At 41.2% G+C, this 5,919-nt stretch overlaps 1 long non-coding RNA gene across 1 annotated transcript; it reads right to left on the bottom strand.

Annotated features, from left to right (window-relative positions):
• Nucleotides 1-1,071: 1,071 nt before the first annotated feature.
• LOC139536513 (uncharacterized) lies at nucleotides 1,072-2,152 on the bottom strand. The gene is made up of 3 exons (XR_011667317.1): nucleotides 1,915-2,152; nucleotides 1,507-1,606; nucleotides 1,072-1,293 (listed from the first exon to the last, which is right to left on the bottom strand). It is a non-coding gene; the product is annotated as an uncharacterized lncRNA (long non-coding RNA).
• Between the last annotated feature and the right edge of the window lie 3,767 nt (nucleotides 2,153-5,919).

The raw sequence follows: 5,919 nt of genomic DNA, 5'->3' as shown, positions 1-5,919 counted from the left end.
TATTTTCTAAGTGTGCATTGTAATGCCATGCTACAATGGTAGGCTTGGAGCACAATGGTTTGAGCTTAGCTTTCTTTTAAATTATGCAAATGAAATGTTACTTGTATTACCGGTGTCTTCCCAGTTCATGCATTACTTTTGGTGGAGTGGAAACAAGTGCTATCATTTTACAGAGATTTTTGTATAAAGGCCCAGTGCAGTTGTGATATTCCTGTGTTTTATAATATTTCCACCCTGAGGTTGGAATAATACTGTCAAATTGTGAAAACGATAATGCCTTTTTAGTGTAAGAGCCTTTTGGAAAGACTACCTGAAATTACAGGCTGTTTTTGTGGGATGTAGTTTTCACCATACGGCAAATTAGTTAATAGACCCATTTTAAAGAGTTCCAAACCTCTCTGTTAATAACATCTAATTTACAGTTTTGCCCTCCCCAACTCAGACCAGGGTTTCTCAAACCCTGTCCCCAGGTGCACTTTTAGTGTTTTGCCCAAGCAATACACAGCTGATTCAAATAATCAAAGCTTGATGATGATGACGAGTTGGCTATTTGAATCAGCTCTGTAGTGCTTGGGCAAAAAACCAAAATGTGCACCCATCACAGTAAGAGACTTAATTGTTTCCCAGAAGGGATTTGATATTAGGGTAAAATGGCTGCAGTGGACCTTTTTAACCCAGTCCCTGGTCACCAATATGAATGAGATCTCCAGGGAAGCATAGTGCATAATCAGGAAAATGAGCTGAATGCTTTAAGATTTTTGTTATATGTGAGTGTTTTGCAATGAAAACAAGAATGCTGATAAGTAGGACAAAGAGTGAAATAATGTGGTGTTTTTAGAGGTTTTACAAAGCTACTTTGGTGATTGTTGGGTTCAGGAGTATATGCAAACTTGTATCAACCATTCATTGTGCCTCTAGTACAGTAAAGTGTTCAAATCACAACCTCTGATAGTTAGTTTCAGGTTTTTCACTCAATGCATACTTCTATGGCAAAAGGGATATGGAGAAAACATAACTTTTACTACTTTTTTTTAGCCCATAAAGTACAGTTAAATAAAAAATATAAATGCAACCATTTCAAAGATTTTACTGAGTTACAGTTTGTATGAGGAAGTCAGTCAATTGAAATACATTCATTAGGCCCTAATCTGGATTACACATGACTGGGCATGGTTGGGCCTGGGAGGGCATTGGTCCACCCACTGGGGAGCCAGGCCCAGCCAATGAGTTGGAGGTGGCTTATGGTAGAGAAATTAACATTCAATTCTCTGGCAACAGCTCTGGTGGATGTTCCTGCAGTCAGCAGTGAGAGAAGGGAGAGAGAGAGAGAGAGATGGCTGCATGTGAGCTCTCGCATTTTTCAATGTTTTTTACAAAAGGATCGATTTGGAGTTAGATAAACTTGGATTTTTCGGCAGGGACATATGAAGGATGCTACCCTCCACAGCATGGCCTTTGCTCCAGATCAGAACTCCAAACCAACAACCTAATTTTGGACAAAATTACCTGGAGGGATTACTGCTACCAAGGATTCCTTTTTTCAAGCTATACAGCAGAGACCCGAGGACACCATCCAACCTGGAACTGAGTAGTGTTTGGTCTGATTCTATTTTGAAACCCGAGAAGAAGAAAAATAAAGTACTTTACAATGATATATTTTACTTTATGGGGACTGAATGCTGAGTTAAGGCTGCCAGGCCTGCTAGGACAGACCAGATACAACTTCAATTAGCACTGAGGTGAGAGGAGTCGAGGCCTTTGGGCCCAACAAGTGGCACGAGTAACTCCGCCTGTCCAACCCAAATCCAGAGGTCTTTGAAGCCACCTCCCGTTGTTCAGAGACCACCCACTGACATTTTCTACAAGAAATCTGCCTGCAGAAATAAAAGCTTCTCCCAAATGGATGATACTTACTCCCGTTGCCTGCTGCACTGCTGCTTGGATTCCACCTGGTGATCTGTTCACCGTCTGCCCTGGCCCGTCTCCACCACACTCTCGCCTCTCTCCCGAGCTTTCGCTCGCCTCCAGTACACACGCACTGTTGGGGAAAGTGACCCTGACCTTACAATGGCTAGCCCGAGGTCGTTATATATTAAAAAATGTTCTTGTGCATTTTGCTATTTGCCTCATGACTCCTGCATGCTTTGTTGACTATGAACTTTCTTGTTTACCCAAACGTGGGACAGACTGTTTGTTCCCACACTCGGGACACTGACGCTATTGGTTACACAGACATTTGGCCTCCACATCCTATTCTAACCACCTCTCACCGGCTTTGTATGTTACCTGATGAAATTGCTGTACAATATGATCTTGTTGCAGTCTGGTGCACATTCACAATCATAAATCAACACTGCAGAGCTCTCCCTGTCCTCTGCCGTGCCTTGATTGTATTACTGCCAATTATATGTGGAAATGTGCATGTACACCCTGGCCCATCTACTGTTGCTAGCCCCAATTCTGACTTGAGCTCTGATATCTGCTTCACAGATTTATGCTCTCGTAAAAGCCTGTGTTTTCTGCATGTTAACACTAGAAGCGTATTACCTAAAATGGATCAATTGAAAGTGTGGGTTCACAGCTCCAATCCAGATATGTTGGTCATTACTGAGACGTGGTTAAGGGAGAGTGTTTTGAATACTGATGTTAACCTTTCTGGTTATAACCTTTTTCAGCAAGACAGATCTTCCAAAGGTGGGGGAGTGGCAATCTTTACCAAGGATCACCTTCAGTGCTCAGTTGTCTCCACCAAGTCTGTCCCCAAACAATTTGATTTGCTGGTTTTAAGCATTAAACTTTGACTGTTGCTGGGTGCTATCGTCCTCCATCAGAACTGGCCTGTATCCTTACCTGCCCTAAGCTCTCTCCTGGCCCTTTACACTAAGTCTGAATTTGTCCTGCCAGGTGACCTAAACTGAGACATGCTTAAACCACCTGACCAATCCCACATGGTATGACTCCAAACACCCAGAAAAGGCTACTCTCCTCGATGTTATACTCGCAAATAATCCTGTTAGGTATCAGTCTGGTATTTTCTGTAATGAGCTTAGTGATCACTGTTTTACAGCCTGTGTTCGTAATGGCTGCTCAGTGAAACGACCTGTCCTGGTTTGTCATAGACGCTTGCTAACAAACTTTAATGAGCAAGACTTCCTTCATGAACTGGCTTCTGTCAAATGGTATAGAATCAGCTTGATCCCCTCTTTCGAAGAAGCTTGGACCTTCTTTTTTAAATACTTTCAGTGGTATTGTTAACAAACACGCCCCCATAAAGAAAATGATCATTAAAAACAGGTTCAGCCCCTGGTTCGAACATGATCTTGCAGAGTTACTCTACCTCTAGAATTACATTTGGAAAAAGGCTCAGCATATGCATGCATACTCAGGCTGACTGGCTCTCGTTCAGGCAAATGAGAAATAAGTGCATTCAGACTATCCGGAAGGCCAAAGTTAGTTACTTTAAGGAGCTGTTCTCTCTCTGTGGGTCTAGCCCCAAGAAGTTCTGGAAAACGGTTAAAGACCTGGAGAATAAACCCTCCTCCTCACAGCTGCCCATGTCCCTTAATGTTGATGATCTGGTTGTTACTGACAAGAAGCACATGGCTGAGCTCTTTAATCAAAACTTAATTAAGTCAGGATTCTTATTTGACTCAGCCACCCCTTCTAATGCGACTAGCTTTGACGTTCCTCCCTCTTTTTCCACTACCCGAGGTGCTAAAGGAGCTCCTTTAAACTTGACCCCCCCAAAAAACATCTGGGTCAGACACTTTCATCTTTAAGGTTGCTGCCCCTATCATCGCCAAGCTTATCTCTGACCTTTTAACCTGTCTCTCCTCTCTGGGGAGGTTCCCATTGCTTGGAAGGCAGCCACGGTTCGTCCTTTATTTAAAGGGGGAGATCAAGCTGATCCTAACTGTTATAGGCCTATTTCTATGTTGCCCTGTTTATCAAAAGTGTTGGAAAAACTTGTCAATAATCAACTGACTGGCTTTCTTGATGTCTATAGTATTCTCTCTGGTATGCAATCTGGTTTCCACTCAGGCTATGGATGAGTCACTGCAACCTTAAAGGTCCTTAATGATGTCCCCATTGCCCTTGATTCTAAGCAATGTTGTGCTGCTATTTTTATTGACTTGGCCAAAGCTTTTGATACGTTAGACCATTCCATTCTTGTGGGCCGGCTAAGGAGTATTGGTGTCGCTGACGGGTCTTTGGCCTGGTTTGCTAACTACCTCTCTCAAAGGGTTCAGTGTATAAAGTCAACATCTGTTGTCTCAGCCACAACTCGTCACCAAGGAAGTACCCTTGGTTGTCATGTGTTGCTGCCTTGCTATGTTGTTGTCTTAGGTCTCTCTTTATGTAGCGTTGTGTTGTCTTTCTTGTCGTGATGTGTGTTTTGTCCTATCATTTTTGTGTGTCGTTGTGTGACACAACTGCACATTGTAGAGTGGCCTTTTATTATCCCCAGCACAAGGTGCACCTGTGTAATGATCATGCTGTTTAATCAGCTTCTTGATATGCCACAGCTTTCAGGTGGATGTATTTTCTTGGCAAAGGAGAAATGCTCCCTAACAGGGATGTAAACAAATGTGTGCACAACATTTGAAAGAAATAAAATTTTTGTGCGTATGGAAAATGGGATCTTTTATTTCAGCTTATGAAACATGGGACCAACACTTTGCATGTTGCGTTTAAATTTTTGTTTAGTATGTATATGGCATTAGGTCAAATACATTTGAATGAAAAATATGTCTGAATGATCTGTTTATAGTCATTTAAAAACAATCCTTACCAGCTGAACACACCTATAGCATTTCTCCATTATAGTAAATTAACATTGATGGGTGACTGTTCAAAATATAGGTATTTGGAGAACTTTCAGAGTTGTCCATAATATGACATGATCATTTTGTTTGATTTGAATGCTGGAATGATGTTTGGTCAATCAGAATATCCTTTACAGAACCTCACCTCACTTCTACAGTTTTGTGGATGTAAACTTATTATCAATGAGAGAAAATGTTTGGAGTACATATGGTTGACCCACCATTCTGTACTTAACACTCCAATCCTCACTCTTAATTAAACCAAACTAATTTTGGTCTACATAACACGAAGTTACCAATTTCCCACATTGGTTTATTATATAAACGTTAATAAAAACGTTAAATCAAGATCTAAAGTTAGTTGTCATCATGTCTTATTAGTCTCCCGTGTCTGTGTGTCCTGGCCTGGTCACCGTGTTTGTCTTCTAAATGGTATGACTTTACAGAAACATTTCTGGCATCAAAATGTCACTGTCAAGGCTTTGGTAGCGCTGTCTGTGACAGTTTACCAGCAGTCATATATAGATGGATGCCATGTAGCTGCTGTAGTAAGCCAAGGCCCTACAGATCAGCTCTTCTCATTACTATCTGTCTAGCCTGTCTGAGTGTTAGCGAAACAAGCTATACAAAGCTGATGTGGGTATATGTCAATGGATGTGGGTATTATCAGGGACACACCAGAGATAAAGAGACATGCAGCCTCCTTATTTGACTTCCACCTTGATCACTCAACGGTTTATATACCAATGACGTATATAAACTGTGTTATTGGCCATTGAGAGTCTTTGAAGCCACCAGTCGTATATATTGGCATTCCCTAGTAGGAGTCCTCCATAGGAATGAATGAAATTCTGCAATATTTCAATTAAATGTTTCAAGGACAAAAATACATGTATTTAAGTCACTATTGTAAAGTGGTTGTTCCACTGGATATCATAAGGTGAATGCACCAATTTGTAAGTCGCTCTGGATAAGAGCGTCTGCTAAATGACTTAAATGTAAGTATTTTTGTTGTTGTAGTGGGGACAGTAACATTAGTAACAGAAAACAGAACCAGAAAATATTTAAAAGTATGCATTAAGGTGTCTGTAAT

Source organism: Salvelinus alpinus, chromosome 12 (assembly GCF_045679555.1).
Source record: "Salvelinus alpinus chromosome 12, SLU_Salpinus.1, whole genome shotgun sequence".
Classification (NCBI taxonomy): domain Eukaryota; kingdom Metazoa; phylum Chordata; class Actinopteri; order Salmoniformes; family Salmonidae; genus Salvelinus; species Salvelinus alpinus.
Note: the sequence above shows the minus strand (reverse complement) of the source record. Positions and strands in the feature narration are given on the sequence as shown.